The following is a 25655-nucleotide window of genomic DNA, read 5'->3' on the forward strand; positions in this document are numbered from 1 at the left end:
ACATATTGGTAAATTGTACAACATTGTGAATGTACTAAGTGTCAATAACTTTATGTATTGTATCACAAATAACAAAGAAAACAATAGAAATAGGTACTGGTTTCTTTTAAAAAAATATATTGGCAAAGCCAGTGGTTCCAGGTAAATAGTCTGTTCACCCATTGCTTTCTAGCTAAAGTGAACAGCTGATACAAATTAAAAAAAAAATGGCTGAAGAGTTTAGACTGTAGCAGATCTTTAAAAACTCACTATAAAGATGTTTATCACAGAATTATTTATAATCGTGAAATACTGAAAGCAATCTAAATGGCTCTTATTAGGAAAATGGGTAGCAACAATAACACTTAAGATTTATTGAAAACTTAACTATGTACCAGACATACTTTTAAGTATTTCACATGTATTAACTCATTTATTTCTTATGATAAAACAATGGTAGGTAGTACTATATTTACATTACATGGTAGATAGTATTCACATTTAAAAAAAAAATTTTATTTATTTATTTGAGAGAGACAGAGCAAGAGAGAGAGAGCATGGGCAGGGGGGAGGGGCAGAGGGAGAGGGAGAAGCAGACTCCCCGCTGAGCAGGGACCCCCCCGCCCCCGCACCCCCACTGTGGGGCTCGATCCCAGGACCCTGAGATCATGACCGGAGCTGAAGGTAGACACTTAACCAAATGAACCACCCAGGTGCCCTAAGAGCGTTCACATTTTACAGATGAGGAAACAGGCACAGAGGTGTTAGTAAATTGCTCAAATTCACACAGCTGGTAAATGGCAAAGCAGGATTCCTACCTAGGTGTATGATTTTGGAGCCCAAATTTGATGTATTGAGATGATGTAATATTTTGCAACCTTAAAATGCTGCCTAAAACATTTTTTAAAAGATTTATTTATTTATTTGGGGTGGGAGGGGCAGAGGGAGAGGGAATCTCAAGCAGACTCCCTGCCAAGGATGGAGCCCCACGCAGGGCTCAATGCCATGACCCTGAGATCATGACCTGAGCCGAAATCAAGAGTTGGACACTCAACCAACTGAGCCACTCAGCACCCCTGCCTGAAACATTTTTTGATGACACAAAAATGATTATGATATAACATAGCAAAAAATGTAGGATAAAAATTATATGTGCAATATATTCTCAACTTTGGAAAAAAAATCTACGGAAGAAAGACTGAAAGAAAATGTTTATGGTGGTTATCTCTGGAAGAGTAGATCATGATTATTTATTTTCTCTTGCATATATTTTTTGATACCTTACGAATTTCTTCAATTAACTTACATTCACTTTATATTCAGAAAAAAACAAACTATTTACAATAGCATCTCATTTACTTAGCATTTTTATGAATCTCTAAATTATTCCACATAAGTGAAATATTGTTTTAGTTTTAGAAAGGAACATCATAAGGCGATTTAATTCAGTTTTCCAGCCAACGCTTAAATCTATTCAACAATGCCCATATCAAGAGGCTTTTAAATTATATTTGAATACTCTTTTGTTGACGGAAAACTGACTACTTCTCAAGGCAGTGCAATTCATTTATAAACATTTTTTACTCTGAGAACTTCAAGCCTAATCTTTTATGAAAAGAACCTTTTGTTTTAATTTTTTTTAAATAGGCTCCACGCCCAACATGGGGCTCAAACTCATGACCCTGAGATCAAGAATCTCATGCTCTACTGACTGAGCCAGCCAGGCACCCCTTATTTTAATTTCTTATAAATTTTATGCATGTTGGTTAAATGGGCTGCCACAGGATTCTAAGCCCCAACTCTGGAAAGAGGACCTTGTTATCTGGGGTAGTCTATTACTGCCTGAACCCAGCCCCTGAGATATCATCCCCTATCCAGCCCCCAACAACTTTCTGGTCTGCCAGTCCATGAGGATCTATTACTCATACTCTTCTTCTTGCTCTGTGACCATGCCAAGCTATTTGATTTTTATGCCTAAGCAAGTCATGACATCTGCTGCCCTAAACTGACTCAGTTAGCACCCTCCTGCCATTCAGGATGATATTCTTCTTAAATAGAACATATAGAACTTATTGTTCTTATTATGAATAACTTCCACTGATCAAGCAGCTCCCACATGGCAGGCACAGTGCTGGACCTTTTAAAAACATGATTACAATTCATCATTATTTCATCCTTAGGGAGGTATTCTTCCTATTTTGCAGATGGTGCTAATGCTAATGATGTTTAGAGGGATGAAATAATGTACCCAAGATCACCAAGCTAGTGAATGGCAGAGTCAAGACTGCACCCTTGGTCTTTCTGACTTGTCAATGTTCTTTCTATGTCACGACACTGTTTCTCTACTTAAATTACAACTTTCTTCTTGATGACTTAAGATCATAATGATGAACATCAGTTATTGAACAGTGCATCTTCGGGAGCTACAGGTTTATAGGCCACAGGCACTATGCTTTGTGATTCTTCTGTCTATCCTTTCATAATGAGGCTATCAGGTCCTCCTCTGCTTAGAGGTGTGCTAGGCCCATTATATTTTCTGATATACAACTTTTTATTTCTATGGACTATGGCTAGCATTAGTTAACTAAATGTGTTAATGAGTTGCATTTCAAGGAAGATTCAGTCAGCTTTGAGGGAAGGTTTAAGAGGCTTCTCTTTTGTGTCTTCTTAGGCACATGAATGGATGTGCTTTGCCACTCAGAGACTCAGTTCCATATAGCTGAGTTTGCCGAATTAGCGAGATGAGATAGGTTTTGAAGCAGTTTGTCAAAATCCTATCAAGCTGTAACCCAGTGAACAGATTTTATAAATATGCTTATCTCATCAAACATTGTTAAACGCAGAAAAATAACATTTGTCCATATCTCCTTACCTACCACTACCTCTGCTCCAAATCTTATCCTTGCTTGTCTTTAGATAGGGATGACTATACATCCCCGTTTCCCAGGACCATCTTGGATTAATGATTATTATAATTGTATATAATTAATACTTATTAAAATGCCCCTTTTAATTGTTAAAAGAGTTAGAAGTGATAAGGTAACTTCATGCCAATTCTGATTATGTGGGCTCCCTCTGTGTGGTCTGTCTATTGGAGGATGAGACACTTTGTGTTTTAAGACCTTGGTATTTAAGAGTAATTGTCAAGATTTTTTTCTTTCCCTCTTGCTCCTTAGAATCTTTTGGGCCATGAGACATTTGCTTTCTTTTCTTTCTTTCTTTTTCTTAAGGTTTTATTTATTTATTTGAGAGAGAGAGTGTGTGAGCAAGAAAGAGAACATGAGTGGGGGGAGGGGCAGAGGGAGAAGCAGACTCCCTGCTGAGCAGGGAACCCAATGTGGGGCTCAATCCCGGGACTCCAGGATCATGACCTGAGCCGAAGGCAGATGCTTAACCAACTGAGCCACCGAGGCACCCCGATTTGTTTTATTTTCTTTAGAGGTACAACACTATTTTATTAGTCTTTAACATTTAAAAAATATTGTCATCTTTCCCGTACAGATTATGAGACCATGAGATAGGCACTAGACCACCACCATTTGAACCAGTATTTTGACTGCTTTATAATTTCTGTAAGACATCAAGTAAAGCCTTGTTCTTAAGGAAAGTGAATGAAAAATTCAGTAGCTTTGAGAGAGAAAAAAAGAGAGGGAGAGAAGAAGAAGGAGGGGGGAAAGGATGGGGAGGAAGGGAGGAGAGGAGAGTAAAGATTTATTCCAAGTTCTGTGGCCTGATGTCTTCTAGCATTACCAGACAGGAGATGAGCTCAGGTTCAAATTGTTTTAGATAGGATGAGAGGAACGGAAACCATGTGTGCACGATACCAATCATCCTAATGAAAACTCACTTACTCAGCCCAGATTCAAACTATTTCAAAATAACTAGATCTCTACTATTGTATAAGCATAAATTAACCGGATGTTATCTTACTTGTTTTGTGTAGATCAATAAGTGACTTTAACAGAAATGCACATAATTTTCGGGTTTCATGTGCCATTAAGACTGAAATATGAAGAAAGTGTTACAGGATGACAATGAAGATCTTGACCTTGTTAGCCAGATCCAGCCACTCCCAAGTGTGGCCATATTCAAATAGCTCCTGCTGTGTTCCGGAGTCAAGGGAGATAGGGTACAGGTCACAGGGCATCTTGGAAACAAGAACAGCAACAATAATACCACTGCTGAGTGCCCACTGTGTGCCAGACATTGTGGGAGGAGCTGCACGTGCACTCCTCTGAACAACCCTGAAACACAGCGATTATGTTCTTTTGTAGATGAGGAAAATAACTTCAGGGAGTCTCAGTAACGTTCCCAAGATCACCTGGCTGGATTTGAACTCGGACCTCTCTGTTTTCAAAGGGGGGTCTTTCTACTGTATTCTGCAATGTCTTCAGAGGGGGGATATCAGTAGGGCACCTGGGTGGTCTAGTTGGTTGAACGTCTGACTCTTGATTTTGGCTCAGGTCATGAGCTTGGGGTGGTGGGGTCGAGCCCCATGTCAGGCTCCACGCTCACTGCTTGAGTTTCTCTCCCTCTCCCTCTTCCTCTGCCCCCCTCCCCAGCACCCCATTCATGTGTGTGTGCTCTCTATAATAAACAAATCTTAAAAAAAAAAAAAAAGAAGGGAGACCTCAGAAAACTGAACAAACTCTTACATATCCTGCTTGGTACTGTAGCTATTGAGATTTCCTCAAGGAATCTGAGACCACGGCTTCATCTTTGTATTTTCATACCTATCCTGCACACAGTAGGTGCTTAAGAAACACTTGCTGAATGAATGAGTAAATGAGTGTCATACAGAGTTAATACTGAAATGTACTTATTACAAAACTCACCTAAACAGTATTAAGAGTAGCCACTGGCTCCCTAGAATATTGCTTCTCAAAAGTCAATGTGTAAATGTATCACCTGGGGATCTTGTTACACTACTGGTAGGTCTGGGGTGGGCCTGCCATTCTTACATTTCTAACAAGATGATAGTTGACGCCCCTGCTGCTGGTCTGCTGCTGGTCTGCTGCTCCCACTTTGCTAGTAAGGTCCTAGCTCAAGGAAAGTTAACAAGAAAACTCTGTGGTACTTAGTTTTTTTGTAGGGAAAAAAGGGAATTTCAGGGAAATAAAAGAAATGTTTGCTTCAAGGGCAAATTTAGGCGGTATCTGTTCAAAAGAGTATGGGAGAAGGGTTAGAGATTTGGGAGAATTTAGGAGACAGTTCTTTCAGCCAACAAGCAGTTTTCAGCACCTAGTCTGTGCTAGTCAGTGTGAGTCACATCCGAGGCATCGTCAAACATGTTTTCCCCAGGTCTTGCTGAGGATTTGTGACTACTACTAGCTAGCTCTGTGTTTCCAGCACTGGTTCTCAAACTTGAATGTACATGGGAATGATCTGGAGAGCATGTTAAAGCACCCATTCCTGGGCACTTTCCTCAGAGATTCATATGCAGCAGGTGGGAGTGGGCCTATGATTTTGCATTTCTAACCAGCTCACAGGTGAAACCGAAGCTTCTGGTCTGAGGTTCACACTTTGAGAACCACTGTTCTAAGGGCAGTGAAGTTAATCCCTGAGATTCCTTGTAGCTCAAAACCTGAAATCTATATTACCCTGAACATAAACTCAAAACCGTGGGTCAGCAGGCCAGAAAACTGGGTTAGTTAAACTAGTTGCTTGGGCTTTGTGGTCCGAGTGAGCACCTGAAAGTATCTGCTAATAAACAGCATGCTCAGCTTTAAGGAAATAATCACTTGAGTATACACAATTAAAAGGAATTACATTAAATGTTAGCTGTGGTCCACTATGGATGATTTTTTCCTCATATTTTTTTGTACATTATGCATTTAATATAATGAATATATAATGGTTTTCTAAGTAAAACACACTTTTTTTTGCTTTAAGTCAAGGTCCAGGATGCCTGCTTTGACCTTCACATCTACTTTTTCCATACAAAAATCCTTCAACTAAATGATACACAAACCAAAGCCATCTTTTTTCAAGCTTATTGGTTCACACTAAAGGAGGGTGCTCATGTGGGTTGTATTTTTAGCAATAAAGTCTTAGAAAGGCAGCTCTGGCTAAAATACAGACACAGTGTAATGAAGTATTCTGTAGTGAATCTTTCATCCAAGGGCACCTGTGTTGTGTCCTAGGGCACCCTGCGGTCAGTAGGCATTAAATATGCATGTGCAGAGATTGTGCACATGTGTTTGTGTGAGTGTGTGTGTGTGTGTGTTTGCTCAGATCATAGGATACACTGTGAAATGATCAAGTTTGCCTTCAGAGTTCTCATTGGTCTTTATCCATCTATGTGCACAAGAACTTACAAACTGTATGTCCCTCCCCCAACACACACACAGACACACAGACATACATATGGTCCCCTGCCCTAAATCACCCCTTCAGCAAAGCTTCTATTCCAACCAGACCAGTAGCCTTTCTTTTCCCACCATAGAACTAAACTGAAGGCCCTTGAGGACGGGTCATTTCTACCTATTCATCCTACAGCCTTCTGACTCAGGGCTTGGCGAAATATTTCTTGAATTAATGTCACTAGCTTTTGTTGATTATGAGCACAAACTCCCCCCTCCCCCCCGCCGCCCCGATACTTGTTCTCCTTCTCTCCCCAGCAAGTATTGTCTCTTCCCTTCAGAAGGCCTTGTGGGGCTGTTTCAATCTCCTTCGGAGCATGCCTTGCCCTGAACCACTACTGCATAGAAATCCTCACCCTACAGGTTAACACATGGACTCCGTATTTTTGTGTGCAAAGGTTTTTGACTTCCTAATTAGATTACAAATTCTGGTAAGATTTTAAAACTTTGGTTTCCCACAGTTTTAGAGCAAGAATATAATTCTGAGGTTCATTCCTGAATTCTGCTTATTTTCTGGAACAAAATCTTCATATATGTTAATGACTGTTAATGACCTGATGCATTCTTCTCTTTATTATGATATGTGAACATAAATATAATACATTCTATATCACCTTCTCTCCCCGCCCCCCACTTCCCTGCCAATGACTCTCCTCCTCAGGATGAAGAGGGCCTCTCATGCCCAGCTTGTGTTTACTCTCTGTCTTCATCTCTTACCACTTTTCTCCAGCTCTGGGGCCCATCATAGCTCTGCCTGCTGCTTGGTTTGTCTTACTTTACTTTTTTCATTTCCTGCTTTGCCTGCCATTTGCCTTCAGGTGTTCCGAAAGCTTGACAAACATCCTAACCATGTGCTAACACATCATTGTTAATGTAAATTATATCTGTGTCTTGTCTGATCCCCATCTAGATTTTAAGAGCCTTAAGGATAGAGACTGCTTATTATTCATTCATCACCTTTTTGGGGGAGGGAAGAAAGCAAGCACCATGTACAGTGTTTGGCACATAAGTTCTTAATAAATACTTCCTCAATACTGAATACATTAATAATTCTTTGTCCCAAAGGAATGACTCTTTAATGTGGGTATATCAAACACTTCAGCAAGTCACTAGAGGACATATTTTAGGAATGGGAAGACTGTTTTTCTCAAATCATACTGGAAAGGGGTTATGTATGCCTCAATCCAATCTTAGATATATCTTTCAATCAAATGGCAAATGAGAGGGAGAGAGAAAACATCTGTTGCTCTTTTTCTCCCAGTTCTTGCCCTTTCACTAGTGGACACAAGCCTTCCATAGGGTATGGCATTTTGGAATCTACAGCACGGGGACTGTTGGCTTGTCATCCTCAGGAAAATGTGGTTAAGTGAAAAGAAAGTGGCTCTGACTGCTTTCACTGTTAAAGGTTACATGTCTACAGTCAGCCCACATCCCTGTCTCTTCACCTTACCCTCACCTCCAACCGACACTACGCCTAAGGCAAAACCTGTGTATCATACACCAGCTTCCCCCCCCAGCCCCCGATCAGTGCTACTTGGTGTTGTCCAAAAACAGTGTCAGGAGGAGTCAGGAGGCCTACGTTGCAGTTCTAGCTTTGATTCTAGCTATAGGATTAAGGAGGTGAGGTAGATACTTCAGGTCCCGTTTAATACATCTGCCAATTGAGAGTGTAGAGCTGCATTATCTTGCTATAGTGCCTTCGAGTTTTCCTCCTGATGCTCATTTTAACCTGATTTCACTAAAAAGAAAGAAAGAAAGAAGAAAGAAAGAGAGAGAAAGAAAGAGAGAAAGAAAGAGAGAGAGAGAGAGAGAAAGAGAGAGAAAGAAAGAAAGAAAGAAAGGAAAGAAAGAAAAAAAAGAAAAGAAAAGAAAAGGAAAAAGAGATAGAAAAGAAATAGTGGCAGCAGTGTTTAATAGGATCATGGTTGGGTTGAGGGTTCAAGTTTGATGGTGATTTTGTCTCAGGAACTACACCCCAGGAAGTGACAAGTGCAGATTCCATCGTACTGATCTGGCAGGCTCAGCCCACTGGACTAGGGATCCCCTAGATTAGCACATTGCCTAGAAAAAAAAGTGTGTCTGATCTCAGAGGACGGTTTTGGAAAAACAGAGACAATAGGTTTAAAGTAACTTGCTTTGTTTATCCTTTGTGTCAAGAAACCCACAATTCATGTTAGTTAGCCTGGCCCAAAACTGTCATTCCAATGTTCTTTAAAACAGTACCTGAACTTCAAGGTAATTAGACAATAGAAAAAGATAATTTTCATTTCTCCACCTATATATCAAAATTTTTTTAACCACTGAAAAAGCCTAGTTGCCTTTTCATATTCTAACTTACACAGCATCTACCAACTGGCATGTATTCTCCAGGCAAAATCACAGGAAGTCTGAAAACATTGCTGTTTCAATAATTATCTTTGCTAGAATAATAATCTTTTTAAAAAAGATTTTATTTATTTATTTAGCAGGGGAGGGGCAGAGGGAGAGAGAGAAAATCTCAAGCAGACTCCACACTGAGCACGGAGCCAGACCCAGGGCTGGATCTCACGACCCTGAGATCACGACCTGGGCTGAAACCAAGAGTCTGACGCTTAACCAACTGAGCCACTCAAGTGCTCCTCAGCCCTATCATCTTTAAAATAAGAATTCTAATCATACTTACCTCGAAGCACTGCTGGAAAGATTGAATGAGATAATGTATTTAACTCAGAGTTTTGCCACTGGAGCTCAATAAAGGTTAATGCCAATATCCAACTTAACAGCTGTATAGTATTCCATCAGATGGAGCACCATAATCTACTGAATCATTTCCTTATCGGTGGACATTCACTGCCTGCCCCCGTCTATGTGCTGTTATGAATACAAAATACTGCACTGAACATCCTTTTACACACATAACTGACAGTGTGTACAATTATTCCCTTGGCATCAACTCTGGGGTAAACAGAGTATGTGCGTCTTAAGTGTACATATTGATGGATGTTTCCCTGAGAGATGCTGTAGCCACTTAAACACCCTTTGACATTTTTTTCTTTTAATTTTTCTTGGTGGTATTTGCTATACAGAAGTTTGTTGCTGTTACTGTGTCATAAAATTAAAGCTGTCAGAAATTTCCTTTATAATTTCTGGCCTTTATTTAACCTTAACATAAAGGTTAAATAAATATCCTCATATAATTCCTTTTAGTAATTTTATAGTCTGAAAACCAGTCACATCTAAGTTGTTAATCCATAAGAAATATATATTTGTGTATGGTTTGAGATAAAGATGAATGAAAATTTATGTGATTTTTTTTCATGGTGACTGGTGTATATATGAAGTATATATAACTCAGCATACAAAAGCTTGTGTAGTAATATTCTGAAACTTGCTCCTTTTTCCCCCACACTCAACGGCATGTTTTAGAGATCTTTTTCCTTCTGTACAGAGAGATCTACCTCATCCTTTCCTACTAATGCATCATATAGATAGTGTGATTCCTGAATAGTTTATTTAGCCAGTCCCCTGTTGATGGTCATTTATAATTTTCCATTTTTTACTATTCAACTAGTGCTACATCCTTGTACCTGTCTTGTTATGCACACATGCCAGTGTTTCTCAGGGAGATATGGAGAAGTGGAATTGGTTGGGTCATGGGCTCTGCATGTCTTTCATTTCAACAGACACCACAAAATCGACTTCTAAATTGGCTTACCAATTTTACATTCATACCAGTAGTATTTGAGAGCACCACTATTTATTTAAAATCTCACTTTTATCAATACCAAATTCCCAGAGTCTGTTTCCAGGCTCTATTTCTATTCTACTGCTTTGTCTGCTTTACTAACATCTCACTGTTTTGGTAGAATTTGGGAAATCCGTGAACCAGGGCCAGGCCTAAAATCCATGTGACAGTTTCTACTTTTTCAAATCATATAAGACAATTCTTTTTTTTTTTTTCTTTTTTTCCTATGATCAGCTCTAAAAAAGCTTGAGTGAGCTTTGGGGTAGGGTTGTCTTCTTTTCTACAAAGGTGTTAGTTTTTTTTTTTTTTTTTTTAAGATTTTATTTTATTTATTTGACAGAGAGAGACACAGCGAGAGAGGGAACACAAGCAGGGGGGAGTGAGAGAGGGAGAAGCAGGCTTCCCGCCGAGCAGGGAGCCCGATGTGGGGCTCGATCCCAGGACCCCGGGATCAGGACCTGAGCTGAAGGCAGACGCTTAAAGACTGAGCCATCCAGGCGCCCCAAAAGGTGTTAGTTTTAAAATAACTATTGGGGAGAGGAGTTTTAAATTATTTAAAGGCACAGCTACTCTAATTTTGACTAATACAATGGGGATGGGGGGTGGGGATAGTATAAAATATTTGCCCATGTGCCCTTTCGAAATGATTTCTACCCCTCTGTAAGATGGGAGAATAGATAGTGCATCAAGTTTCTCAGTTCTTTATGTGCCCCTATAATAGCTGTCACTTCCCCTTCCGTCCTTTGCCAGGCGTCAAATCTAAGGAAGACTGGTAAGAAGAAAAGGTCTCTCATTGCTGCTACTGATTTATTCTCTCCCCCTTGAGGTTTGGAGAGTGCTTCAGGCTCTAGGACACTACAATTTAAAAGTGAACATCATCAGAACTGGGGACCCAGGCGATACGAATTCCCAGAACACACACTGTTTAATTACTGAAGCTTTACAATGTACTTTGCCACCTGACAGAAAAATGTCCTTTCTCAATTTTTTTTCTCTACTTTCTCAGGCTATGATAATATACGTATTCTTCCAGATAAACTTGAGAATTAGTCTATATGGTTAAAAATGGTATTAGGGTTTTTATTTTGTTTGTATTACATTTACTTGGAAAGAATTAACTGGTTTATCATACTGAGTCTTCTCAATCAGAAAAATGGTATCTTTTCATTTTTTTTTCAAATCTTGTTTCATATTCTTTAATAAGGTTTTAGATACCTATATATTTTTAAAGATTTTATTTATTTGACAGAGAGAGATACAGCGAGAGAGGGAACACAAGCAGGGGGAGTGGGAGAGGGAGAAGCAGGCTTCCCGCGGAGCAGGGAGCCTGATGTGGGGCTTGATCCCAGGACCTTGGGATCATGACCCAAGCCAAAGGCAGACGCTTAAGGACTGAGCCACCCAGGTGCCCCTAGAGTTTTAGATCTTATACATGTCTATTTCCTTAATTTCATTTTCTTCTCATTTAAAAAAAGGTTTGAAAATATTTATTTATGATAATAAATGTTCTCAAGGTCAAATGTTTTTACAGAAAGAGAAAGATTGAGAGAGAGAGTTGTGCTAAGTAGTGCTAACAAAACTTTATCTCATAGTCATTGGGAAAGAGTTATTTCTAGACTCTTTCACCATTGGGAAAGTAGAGTTCAAAACTCTCTGTCTCATGGGAAAAAAGATGTTATTTATCTTTACATTCATTTATGGGAAAAAAAGAGGTTCCAAGTCACTTCTAAATAATAGATCTTCTCTTAATGATTTTTTTTTTAATCAGAAGAAGTTTGGAGTTCGATTATTAATAAGGAATTAGCCACATTAAAAACATTCCCATGAGATCAATAATCTGTTTCTCAGTATTTCCCTGTATCACATACCCTCTATTGTAGAAAAGCAACAAATGTCACTCGCGGGTGATGGCCTTATGAATGATTTCCTTTTCTTGTCTATAATATTCTATGTTTTCTAAAATACTTCAAAAATAGTTTTGAAATGCCACCAGAACATGAATCCCTTTTAGCCCACATTCCATCCTTCTCCCCAAGACATCTCTGGATGAGAGGAGCCCTAATATGACCACATTCCAAGATGGTTCCTTGTATTTTTGATGTTGCTGTCGTTTCTTATCCTGAGTAAAATTACAAAGTCCGTATTCTTCCTGGAGACTCACTCTGGAAGTAACCCACTCCAGATTCAATAAATTCTTATTCTAAGGATATGTGGAGACTGGGTTATAGTTCTGGCTAGAGCCTAAGACCTGGATAATCCAGAGCTGATGGGAACAACCTCATAGTATCTATCTGCATAGGGGCTGAATGGCTGGGATTGCTTGGAGCCCCACAGGTAGTGTCTGGCTGGGAGAGGCTGCCCTTGGGGTAACCACAGGCTTCCTGAACCCTTGTTCAAACCCTTAGGGTGTCTTCAGATACTTTATTTAAATGGCATCAGAATTCACATCAGCCTAAAATCACTGTAAAGCGAGGCCAAACTAAAGCAAGTTGGAAACCCAAAAGAACAGTCAATAGACAGGTCTCTGTTCGGAACTTGTAGCAACTTTGAAAGGTTTGATTGGCTCCCACTGCCCACTCACGGGCCCTCCTTGGCACTCTTTAGGAATTAACATGCTTTTAAAGATGTAAGGAAGTTAGGATAAAATGTAAATAAGGGAAGCAACACAGAAGGGGAGAATTAGGAATCAGGTTTTTTTGTCTCCTCCCATGAATTCAGAATTGGGAGCTAATACTTAGTTAATTTTAAGAATAATTGAGGTATTACGGATTTGAAGGAGATACAGTTTCTCTTCTTGCTTTATATGGAGTTCAATTCAAGTTCTGTTAAATCTATAAAAATCAATATAAAGTATATGTATTATGTGACGGTTCCATCTAAAGTATCTTGTATAGAATATAGGGCAGATACAATGGAGCGGCCAAGCACATGTAATTTACCCCACAAATCTAAAGCACTCCCACATTGATTTTTTGCAGTTGTCTAGCCCCCAGTCAGTGAGCAGAGAAAAAATGGCTTACTTTCATAGCGTGGTGATACTTAAGGCTACAAAACGTTCATCTTAGTGCCCTCTAATTCAGGACTGTCTTTTTGTTACCTTTCTGGATGGGCTTTTTTAGGTCATTTAAAAAAAATCTTCTCTAAAATGTTATGACAAGAAAATAAAATGGTTTTTAAAATGTTCTGATTTGCTGATTAATTTTGCCCCTAAAATTATATTATACTGGTGTTGTTTTTAATGTTTTAACTATTTCCAAATGCAATTATCTTGAGATAACTATGAATAGAAAATTGTATATAACTGAAAAGACAGGCTTTCATAATGTATTAAAGAACCTAATTTAGTAACTAGAATAAAAGGGACACACGGAAACAATTTTTGAGACTATAATTATAAGTTAAGTCACTATTAAAATGACACGCATATATATTTCCAGTTTAAAATAATTAAAGCTTCCCCCCCCAAATGCTTTCACTCACAAGAGGAGACAGTTGTGAACTTAGGAGTTCATACATACATAAAAATATTCCATGGGATTTACCTACCGTCCATAACAAAAAGGGATCTGTCTGTATTGTTCAGAGCACTGTAAACAAGTGGTATTTGATTCCCTGCACCCGGCCACCTTCACCAATTGCATATTTGCTTGCATTTTAACCAGGGTAGTCGACTGTGAAATACGGTCAGATTAATATTTGAAAATCTGAATAGTAGTAGAGCGCCGACACTTAGACATAACCAAGCGTAGGGATGTTGTGTGTCTCCAGCCGCAGCTCCCCCTCCCATTTTATTTACTCATAAGTATCATTAATACCAAAGATATATAACCTTTGGTGCCAATATGTCACTTTCTCTCTTCAAGTCTTTAGTAGTTGCATGCTTATCTATTTCAGTCAAATGTATTTCTTATCAAAAAAAGAGTGAGAGACCTGACAATACAGTGTTATCGAATTTTTTCAGCTGAGACCCACATGTCATTCAGCATTCAGACATGCTTGCGCTTGATTGATGGATGGGTTTGTGACAAATAAAACTAGGATCAACAGCTTTGCACCTTTTCCCCCATCAGAGACCAGAGTAAAGCATAACTCTATAACAATAGTGGGATTAGGGATGCATTAGCTCTCCATCGACCAAAACCATCCATTCCCATCAATACTTTGCACGTAATAACCTGAAGCTATGATAAGGAAACAAAAGAAGGAGAAAAGGGACAGGAGAAAACAAATCAATAAAAGAAGGGAATGTCTGAAAGATGCCCTGTCCAAATGAAGATTTTTTTTTTTTCTTGCATTGCTGGGTTAATGTCCCTGAATGTGGAAACAACACCTCACCCAGAGTTTTGACGAGGGAAGCAGATTGGCACATTGTTTAAACACAGGCTTGCCATCGGCAGATTGATATTTAGACTACGCTTATTTTTTACAGGCCAAACGAAGCATTATAGTATTTACTGTTAACCTGCATCCCTAAAATTGCTCTTAAAGAAAAGGGTGTTTTCACCTGAATGACTCAGACTCTGTGGGGCTGATTCTGGGATAATTAGAACATTCTCCTGTGCAGACATGGTTTTAATGTCCAAATGCTTAGCACAGTCACAAACATTCCCTTAAATATGGGTCATGATAAAGAATCTTAATTGCCCAGTGTACTAAAATTCACACAAAGCATATTTTTATCTCATCAGACACAGACTAATGCCCCTTTTATAAAAACTAATACCTGTCCTGCAAGAGTCTTACTTTTCTAGGTAGATTTTTTTCCCACATAAAAATTTTCGTCATTCTTAATTCATAGAATATTTTGATGATAATTTCATCATTTTCCCCACAAACAATGGACTGTTAAGCTTATTTATTCAGGTTTATTGTTCCTTTTCTTTAGAGAGCTTTTGATTTTTGTATTACCTATCATATTTGTCCTAATTTACAATTTATTCTAATTGGCCATTGAATGGGCCAGTATGGTTTTCTCCTGGTGAGGATGAACATTAGTGATATTTGTTCTCCTCTGAAGAAGAGGTGTGAAGAGAGGAAAGGCCCAAGTTCTAATTGTGGAGCCACTGATCTTGGGAAAAGCACTTCATCATTTTGCTTCAGTTTTCACACTTAGAATAAAAGGAAAATTATATTGTCTAATTCATCATGATCATCTTTATCACCATCATTATTAATATTATCATTACTCTGCATTGACACGCTGTAGTGCTCCATTTCTTAAAGTTCACAAAGTGTTGAGAAGAAAAAAAGCCACTTACTTCGGTCCTCTTTTTCTAGTTCTGTGAGAATACTGAAGGCTCTTCTCTTCATTTTAGGAAAAGTAGAAGGAAAAGGGAGAAGTTGACCCATATCCAAACAAATGTGTAGAAGATTCTCAGAATGAGGCAGTGGCTTTTCAGCTATAGACCAAGGAATCCAAGAAATTAAAAGAATTTCCAGATTAAAAAAAAAATTGGGGGAGGCTCTATTGTTTTGCTTGTGAAATAAATTCTAGTTTCATTCCTTGAGCTCAAATCTTATTTCAGGCAATATAAAATCAATTATACGTGGTTATGAAATCAAAACTGTATATGAAAAGGCAGATTTTGGCTTGTATTATTGAAGGTCTTGGGTGTAGCAGTCAGGAAATGGTGGTGGTGTTTCCATAATTAGAAGACAAAGATCGTCTTTTAATTATGATTTAAAAAATTTTCTTTGGGTCTAAAAATGGTTAAAATTATTAAGGCCACATACTTCTGACATTTCAGGTCAGATAGCAATTTTATATATGTATCATCATAGCTGAGACTTTCTCTGAAAATCTCTGTCTGAACTGAAAACCTTTTAAGTAACAAACCTGATTAAAGGCTGATGGTCCACTTTTTTGGCCCCCAAATTTGACCTATTTTATAATTGGTACAATCCCGCGGGTATTTTCTTTCAGATCCTAAATACAAGGCCAATTTTGGGGCACTCCAAGTAAGTGATTCCGTGAGGCATCTCTGCTGAAGATGAATGAACCGCTAACATCCAATACTGAAACCTGTGAGTGGGTTCATTTCATCCTCAATAAGGCCACTCACTACTTGTACATCTGTTTCCCAAAATTTAAAGCAGATTCTGGCCTCTGACTCTGGCCGCCTTTATAACCATGTGGAGGAAGAGTTCCAGGGTTTTCCAGAGGCCTAGGGTTTTAATATAAAAGGACGTTAATAAGCCCCATCTATGTTTTAATATAAGTGGGAGCATGGCCTTCACTACTTTTGCAAAATATATAGTATGTGCCTGATTGAATTCTTTTCTTTACTGCATAGTCAACTTTTAAGCCTTCTGTGAAAGCTTTTTTAAGCACTTTTACATCTATGACCCTATACAGAACTCTCTAATTTGTTTCCATTTAAGCTTCCATAAGGGAAGATGCAAGATTCACATGCCTATGCATGTATATGGACCCAAGCAGGACAAAGCAATTCCCCTACATGGCGGGTATATATGGAAATCTCTGGATGATGTTTGAATGTGTTACTGTATTATCTATTTCCTTTGTGTATACCTTCTAGGACAGAGGAAATTCTTGGAGCCAATGTTTGTGTCTTGTTCGGGAGTCATTGTACACAACCTAATACAGTGCCTCTAGAAATATTAATTATATAAAAATAAATATACATATGTATTTATGAGGATAAATACACATATGTTTCTAAAGGGATTAAAAATCATAAATAATTATTAATGTTTTGGACACATTCATACTAAAAATCAAAAGCATGCGGCATCATGTCAAATGGAAAAGTCTGTTTCTCTGTCATTCTAGAACTCAGTAACATCCCAAAGACAAAATGTGTCATGCGAGCTAGAGTCACCATGGTAAAATTTATATCAGTTCCCTGAATTAAAGCTGTGTATATTAACTCAGATTACATCTGAATATAAACATGAGACGTATCAAAGCTATGTGTAAACTACTGTGACAAGACTACAGCAGGTATTCCCCAAACTGGCAACATTTTTTCTTCTCTTTTTTGCCAAGCGCCAGATCTCTTCCTGTTCTCTTTCATATTCAGAACAGATCGGAGATACTCAGAGACAGGGATCTGCAAACTACAGCCTGCAGGCCTGCTGCCTCTTTTTCTAAGGACGGTTTTCTCTGCCTACCTAACACAGTCATGCCTGTTTACGTATTTGCTATGCCTGCTTCTGCACCACAGAGGCGGAGTTGAGCAGCTGGGACGGACACTGTATGTTATAGGTTGAAGCGTGTCCTCACCTCATCCCCCCAAACCATATGTTGAAGTCCTAACTAACCCTTCATACTTCAGAATGTGACCTTAGTTGGGGAAATAGGGTCATGGCAGATGTGATTAGTTAAGTTAGGATGAAGTCATACAAGAGCAGGACGGGCCCCTATTCCAATATGGCTGGTATCCTTAGAAAAAGGGGAAATTCGGACAAGGCATGCCCACAGGGAGAACGCCATGGGAAGATGAAAGCAGAGGCCTGGCTGATGCAGCCAAGGAGCGCCAAAGATGGCCAGCAAACCACCCGAAGCCAGTAGAGAGGCATGGAACCCATTCTTGCAGCACTCGGAAGGAACCAAGCCTGCAGACACCTGGGTCTCAGACTTCCAGCCTTCAGACATGTGAGACAATACATTCCTGTTGTTTAAGCCATCCAGTTTGTGCTACTTTGTGACAACTGCCCTTGCAGAAGAATATACGGTATGACCCACAAAGCCTAAGGTTTAATCCTGGTGGAATCAGAAGTAAGAATTTGCCACAAGTGACTTGACGGTGGGATGTAGATCACTCTTCCTGAGGTCTTTGCTGGCTTCAGAAAAGAGCAGAAATGCTTGTTGATTTTGTTCCTCCATATGCTTTTAAAACACACACACACACACACACAAAGTTCACTCTCTGCTTATGCTGAGTTTCTATGAGGAGGTATCTAAGATAGTGAAGAAATTGATTATATGCTTAAAAATGAATTTCGGGGCGCCTGGGTGGCTCAGTCGTTGGGCGTCTGCCTTCGGCTCAGGTCATGATCCCGGGGTCCCGGGATCGAGTCCCACATTGGGCTCCCTGCTCGGCGGGAGGCCTGCTTCTCCCTCTCCCACTCCCCCTGCTTGTGTTCCTGCTCTCGCTCTCTCTCTCTCTGTCAAATAAATAAAATCTTTAAAAAAAAAATGAATTTCGCCTGAATCTGTGAAATCGCAAGGTCAAAAATGGTCCTCTGATTGGATTTAGACTTTTTAAATTGGATTCTATTTAGCCTGGCTCTCTGCGAAGGTCCAACTTTGGTCTTAGCAAAACCCTGCTGGGCAGTTTAAAGCCCCTTAACCACTGGAAATCTTTTTAGGAGAAATGTCGATGATTTATGTGTCAGTGGAACACAAACATGTGGTTTACATTTCCCTTGAAATGTGCATGAGGTTAGAATTAAAGGACTGGTTGCTTGGCAAAGGTCATCATTTGGCAAGGGATGCTTGGTTTTGCTGATGCCATCCCTATTTGGAAAGCAGATGGAGACACTTTGCCTACCTCAAAAAACATCTCAATCCTTTAGTTTGTAATTAATGAGCATAAAGGAGAAGCCAGTTTTGGATTCTAAGGGGGGAAAATCATTAAATGCTTAAGGATGAAAAATATTTTATGTAATTCAAGATAGAATATCTGTGCCTTTTTCCTCTGCAGCAATATTTCTTTTCAAACATTTTCTTGGCCCATGACACGGCCAAAATGACAAAAGAGGCTGGATAAAAGGAAAGATCCCTGGAGAGTTTTCTCCTCCTAGAGAAAGAGCCTATGCAGCATTTAGGAACTAGGTGTTTTCCAGACCCTCGTCCCTCAAGGTGAGGTCCGCAGACCAGCAGCATCAGCGTCCCTGCGAAGCCTATTAGAAATGCAGATTCCCAAGCTGCACCTTGGACCTTATGGATAAGAATCCATATTTTAGGCGCGCCTGGGTGGCTCAGTTGGTTGAGCATCCAACTCTTGGTTTCAGCTCAGGTCATGATCTCAGGGTCATGAGATTTGAGCCCTGCATTGGGCTCTGTACTCAATGGGGAGTCTGCCTGAGATTCTCTCTCCCTCTCCCTCTGGCCCTCTTCCCTTTTAAAAAAAATCCACATTTTAACAAGATCTACAGGTGATTCATAAGCCCATGAAAGTTTGAGAAGTACTGGTCTTTGCTTCTCACTGTTGAGACATAGACGAGTGAGAAATTTTAGCTGCTCTGTATTAGCTCTTCTCCATCCCACTGCATGGTGACAGTGGTTGGAGCTTGGCCTTTTTGCCCCACTGGCCCCTTTCCATCATTCTTGAGATTCCTGCTAGAGAATTGGGCTCTTAACTATGTGTCAGTCACTTTGCTAAGCACTTCACATATATTAGGTTATTTAATCCTTGAAACAAACTTATGAGGTAGGGCTCTTAACCTCTGAATCTGGCAGATGAGGAAACTGAGGTACACAGGAGTCACTCGCCTAACGTCAAACAGCTTGTACATGATGAAACCTGGCTTCACACAAAGGTTATTCTGGCTCCAGAGCTTATATTCTTAAGCACTAACCACTACACTGTACTTCCTCTGAGTATGATCTGGATTCATGAAAACCCTGTTTGAAGTAGTACCTATGACAATTAATGGTAAGGAAGACACCATATCATAGAAATGACAAAGAAGTTCCAAAATATATTACAAGTATGAGGGGCATGTTGGGTCATGAGCTATTTCTTATGCTTGTCCAAATCAGTAGGTAGAATCCTAACATGTGTTAGAAACAGAGGCAGAAAAAAAAAAAAAAAAAAAAAAAAAGAAACAGAGGCAGAGACTGGAACTTACAGAGTTTATGTTGCTCACAATTCCAAGTAAATTTATTTTGACAGATCAGAAAAACCTAGTCTTATATTCATTTCGGTTCTGCTGCTGCAGACGTAGTTCTGTTTTAATACTGTTCCTATAAAATGCCAAGCCCCAAATCCCTTGGTTTCTCTGGATATATTTGGATACCCTGAGGGCACTTTATGGCATGGTACTCAGGGGTCATTTCATGGGACTGTTCTGTGGGATGAGTTCCCACCATATTCCAGGCCTTCATGGCTATAGGGGGTTCAAAACTTCTGGACATTTTTCATTTTCCAGGCTGTCAGATTATGAAATCAAGGAGCCGTGGCCTTGGTCTGATCAGCTTTCTCCATCCAACTCAGTAAAACCAGTCTATCCTCCATGTTAATAGGAACCCATCTACATGCTCATTGCCTCTATCAGTGAAATTAATTTCACACATTTGCAAGCAGATAGGAATGTATTCGTGTATGTTTGGGAGGGGGCCACTGAAAATACATTGTACCCCAGGCTGCCCGTGAGTTAAGCTGCTTTGGTCATGTGGGAGGTGGGGGTTGGCTGGTTGCTTGAGGAGGCAAATGGATCTACTTCCTGCCCCTCTGAGGTGGGATATACTTCCTGTCTCTTCTCTGAGATCTACTGGTCATCAGCACAATTCAGATTCACGGGAAATGGTGGTGTCGTACAAAGAGCACTACACTAGGACTTTGAAGACCCACTTCCGCCATGTCACTTAGTAGCTCTGTCAGCTTGAGTGAGTACTTTAACTGCACTGGAAACGGGGGTTAGTGATTCTTCCCTAAGGATTCCTGTGAGAATTAAATGAGGTCACCTGTGTGAAAGCCCTAGCATGATGCCTGCTACATTGTAAGTGCTCAATATGTGTTCGTTTGTCCCCTTTCTTGCAGCTGCTAAATTGGGAGTTAGGGTCTACTTTAAGCACAAGTTCACACAACTGCCGAGGTTTCTCTTCTGTCCTCCACCCCTTGAATTCATCCCCTCAAAATCCTCCCCTCCAAAACTTTTGGAGAAACTAGAGCGCATTCTCAATGTCGTGCCCTGGCTTTGCTTTCCTCTCATCCCAGCACCTGTAGTATGGATGCTTATGCTGATGTCAGTCCCATGGCCAAGAGTCTCAGCTGCCTGGAGTCCTGCACCCCTGACAGACTGGGCAGGAACAAAAGGATCAGCAGAGAGCTAGGCTGGCGGGGGCCAGATAGCTCAGGTGCTAATATCTCAGGGGTCATGTACGTGTATGTGTGTGTGCGTGCGTGCGTGTGTGTGTGTGTGTGTGTGTGCCCACGTGTATGTGTGTTTTAGGGGGAAACTATTGATTATCAGTACTAAAACATAACAATGTCACGAAGTACTTACCATATGCTAAGTGCTTTACATTCCTTTCTTCATTTATCTTCATAGCAGCTCTGCAAGATAGGTATTGTTATTGCCACTTTGCAAATAAAAATACTGAGGCTCTGAGAAGACAACTTGCTCCAAGTGATATACCTAGTAAGAAGCTGTGGCAGAGAAAATGCTATGTATTGGCCACGCTAGTTTCTCTTCCTGGGCAAGCAGGAAAATGGTATTTCCTCAGCCTCCCTTGTAATTTGGTTAGGGCCAGATGATGGTGTTTTAGCTAATGGAATTGGATGGGATCCACATAAGTCATTGCCAGGACTGGCTCCTAAAAGAGTCCCTCCAGGTTCTGCTTTCCCTACTACGATGACCTTGGAAGGCATACATTAGATGGCAGAGCTGCAGGATAAAGGAGGACCACCCTGCCCTTCGTAGACTTATGACATGAGCAAGAGCAAATCTGATTGGAGATTTGGGGGCTAGTTCAGTGACAGACTGGGTTTTGGAGCTATGTTGTTGGGACCCTAATGTTCCCACACACGGTGCTGTAGTCTCCTGATACTGACACTGATGACAGATGTTAGAGAGGGAACACAATGTGAAAAAGAGAAGAGAAAAGTAAAACTATGCTTTGGTTATGGAAAAATAATACTGATTACAATTATTCATGTGAATAATTACCCCTTAAAAATAGTGATTAACTATTGGTAAGCTTTATTTCACTTCAGAGTTGATTCTTTGTATATAATAGGTTTGATCAACAAGTAAAAGGCTACACCTAGTCTCATGCTCAGAGATATGTACGTGCTTGATGGCCATAGCTGTTCTCAGCACAACGGTCATGTTCACAACTTAAAAAAAAATTGGAATAACATGGGTTACAAGTGAACAAACATTAGGAGGAGCCCACTCTAAAATTCCTAGTCATAAGGATCCTTGCTCGGTGATCCAGGCTGACCCACGTAATGTGCATTTTACGCCATAACAAGATAATATTATACAGACACTCCGGAGGCTGTTAGAAGCAACCTCAGACTTAAGTGATACTTTGTTTTTAGTCACAAGTTTATTGCTAGATAGGCAAGTTTTTATCAGCTATTTGAGGTATCACAAATACCTCAAAAGACACTGTAGGTTATATGTTTTATATGGTATAAGCCTCTAACAGCCTTATAACAATCACCTGCTAGAAAAATAAATTGACTGGAATATTCCTGTTTGGTATCAGAAAACAGACTTTTTTTAAAGGCACTTAAACACAAGAAGGGTGTATTTTCAATAATAATAGCAAACTCATAAGGCACCTTCTATGGACATTGCTCTTTTAATTTTCACAAGCATCCTAGAAGGAAATGGAGGCCACAGAGACGTCAAGGAACTTGCTGGAGGTTATACAGCTTGTAAGGCGAAGAGCCGAGACTCGAACCAGCCAATCTGGCTCCAGAATCTCCTCGAACCCAGCCAGTCTGGCTCCAGAACCTATGCTCTTTAACTGCTCTATGCATGCTACTCCCTCCCTCTCAGCAACACTTATGTGGTGCTTACTGGGGGCTCAGCACTGGACTACTTACTTCTGTTCATTCTGTGACAAATCACTGCAGACTTTCACAGCCCTTATTCTGACCACGTTTCAGATTTAAACCCTAGGGTCAATATCTTGCTGCCAGAGAAATTAGAAGAAATTTGATGAACAATTCAGTAGGCAGACTGTTCCAACATAAGGATTTTGCGAAGAAGTTAACTTCTAGTTTTGGCAAACACAAATTATGAGTAAAAAGATAGGAACATGCCAGAGTTTACAAGAATCACAGGGCACAACATTTTAATGGGTATTATTCACTGAGTTTTCTGTGGGCCAGGTCCTAGAGTCCCAGATTTTATTTATATCATTATTTTGTATGTATCTCAAAATGATTTTAGGAAGTATATATCAATTATTTAGTTGACTATCAGATGCCATAGGTTGTAAGAGAAAAAAAATGTTGGTAAGGCACTCCATCAGTTGTAAGATGCATTCTAATGTTAAAATGTGAAAGAATGTGCATCTTAACTAATGAAATATGGCACAATCCCATATTACAGGTGAGGAAACAGACTTCATGAGGTTCAGTTGCTGAAGATCACCAGGGCTCACACCTGGGTTAGTCTGACTCGAAGCCCATGCTCTCAACTATTTGACGGAGTATGTCTCAGTCTGTGTTTACGCTGCATGAGGTAAAATTAAATATCTCTTTGTTGTTGTCCTTGTTAAATTAATCATTGATATGCTATAGATTGGTAACTGAAATCTCAAGGTGGCTTTGCAAGATTTGATCACCCAGTAAGATGCTTTACATTGGCCGAATGGGCCAAGAAAAAGAAACCAATTTCTACTTCATTTGTAGCTACGTAGACAGCTTCAACATGACAGCTTCCAAGTGACAATTTCTGTCTCTTTGTCCTAGAACTATCCCTTATTGTAGCTTATAATGAAAAATAACTTTTTTTCTCATATAAAATAAAATCTTTGTTTCTGAAGACATTGCTTGGCCTGCTCTTCAGTTCACAAACAAAATACAATTTCTCCTTTTAATAACTCAAGATGTTTCATAACTATGCCATGGTTTGAGATTTGAGAATGAGCAAACAAGACCACACGAAGCACAGAACAATTTCATAAAAATATTTTTAGCAATAAAGACCCACAAGACAGAGAAACAGAAAATGCATACGTACTCGACTCAGAATCCCATTTTGTTCCTTTTTTTTTCCAAGGGGCGACAGCAGCTTTAAACATTGAATTCCTCCTACATAGGACTATACATACACGCACAGTACACAACTTCAGTTCCTGTTCTAAAAGCACTATGAGCCATTGTTTTATGACTGTCTCTTGAGGCTAAGGGAAAATGTTATTGGTAGTCTAAAAGAATAGGTTTTAATATAGGCATTTAATTTTTTTTCCATATACTCCCTGATTAAAACAAGGTTTGCCCCATTTTCTATTTTTCTTTTAAAAACCCTCTTTACCCACATTAACAAAACAACTACTGACTATAGCTGTGACTTTGGCTTTGACTGCCCTAAGTTTAGATGCAACTTGGATCCATCTCTTGCACTGTGTAAGGGCATTGAGTGAACTTTGGCTACATTGACAACATTTAACTTGTAGTTATTAAGAAAAATTACTTTGTCCCCCAAAAGGTTAAACTGAATGATGATATAGGTTGTTGATCTATTTAGTTTTTAAAATTAGTTGGTAAGAATTAAAAAAGAAATGCAATTACGGCTCCTTAGCAATTACTGAAATAAAATATTTAAATCCACAAAAACGTGGAACAGTCAAGCAAAATTTATATACATATATATGAATTCAACTTATAAAAGTGGAGATTTGGGGCACTGAAAGTTATCACTGCCATTCAAGAGAATATTATTATTGTCTCTGGGCTACAGAAATAATATGCTCTTTATTTTTAAAAATCCTCAGGATACAGACAAATATAAAGAAGAAAATGGAAAACATCCGAACTTCCGAGATTGTTACAGTTCAGAGAGATCAGGGAAACTGCTAGGGAGTGGCAGCTTGTATTCAAACCCAAGTTGAACTAAAACCGCATGCGTTTTTTTTTTTTAACCATACCATACAGATAACCAACATTCATTATCACTTTGTACCGACTGCAGTTAGATCAACAAATGTAGTTTGGTTTGAATAAGACTGAATATGGAATATTCTGGTAAGACTACACCGACCTAAACACAGCCGGCAAAGAAAATGTGAAAATGCTCACACAAGTCGGAAGCCTGGGCTTGGGTCCAGTTGCTCACACACTAGAATGAATGTCTGAGTTGTGCTGGGATTACAGAGTCAGTTCTCATCTATTCAGTTTCGCTGACATGAGCCCTCACTATGCGCTGGATACTGTGTGAGGTATTTTGTAGACAACATTTCTTCCCAGTAACTCTGCAAGCTAGGTAGCACCTATTTTTAAGATGAGAAAAACGGGGCTCAGACAGGTTAGGTGGGTTGTCTTGGCAAATGGCAGAGCTGAGATACCTACCCAGGTCTGTGTGCCCCAAAGCTATGCTCTTACCATTGTGATATCCGAACACAACCTGATCCCCATCCTCATGGAACTTAGAGTCTGATAGGATAGGACATTAATTATGGAAATAACTAGAATGTAAGATAGAATACAAAAGAAACCATCCAAAGATAAAAACGGAGTATGGTGAGTATTCGAATGCCAGAGAGACATACCTATTAGGAGCTGGGAGTGAGGGGGATGGACAGCAGCAAAAATGGGAGAAGGGACTTCAAGAAAGGATAGAATTTCTGTAGATATGATGAGGGTTGGGTGGGACAAAGGTGAATCAAGAAGAGGAAGTAGGAAATCTGATGTGTTAGCTACATGTAAGGTATGAGTAGA

The 25655-nt window shown here is 39.6% G+C and overlaps 1 protein-coding gene and 1 long non-coding RNA gene across 8 annotated transcripts in view; one reads left to right on the forward strand and one right to left on the reverse strand.

The window, feature by feature from the left end:
* LOC144381347 (uncharacterized) overlaps positions 1-25655 on the reverse strand; it is a 785460-nt gene that overhangs the window by 162908 nt on the left and 596897 nt on the right. The window contains exon 1 of one of the 3 annotated variants that reach the window (XM_078068693.1): positions 21262-21280. The exons of the other annotated variants lie outside the window; for them this stretch is intronic. The gene's annotated coding sequence lies outside the window, so the exon portion shown is untranslated. Of the gene's footprint in view, positions 1-21261; positions 21281-25655 lie in introns of those variants that run through there. 3 annotated transcript variants of the gene reach the window in all.
* The window catches only part of LOC118537669 (uncharacterized), a 185873-nt gene that overhangs the window by 34551 nt on the left and 125667 nt on the right, over positions 1-25655 (forward strand). For all 5 annotated transcript variants that reach the window (XR_004918233.2, XR_013446361.1, XR_013446360.1 and 2 more), the window contains exon 2: positions 23326-23457. This is a non-coding gene — a long non-coding RNA (uncharacterized LOC118537669). The remainder of the gene's footprint in view (positions 1-23325; positions 23458-25655) is intronic.

This window comes from Halichoerus grypus, chromosome 1 (assembly GCF_964656455.1).
Source record: "Halichoerus grypus chromosome 1, mHalGry1.hap1.1, whole genome shotgun sequence".
NCBI classification, from domain to species: Eukaryota; Metazoa; Chordata; class Mammalia; order Carnivora; family Phocidae; genus Halichoerus; species Halichoerus grypus.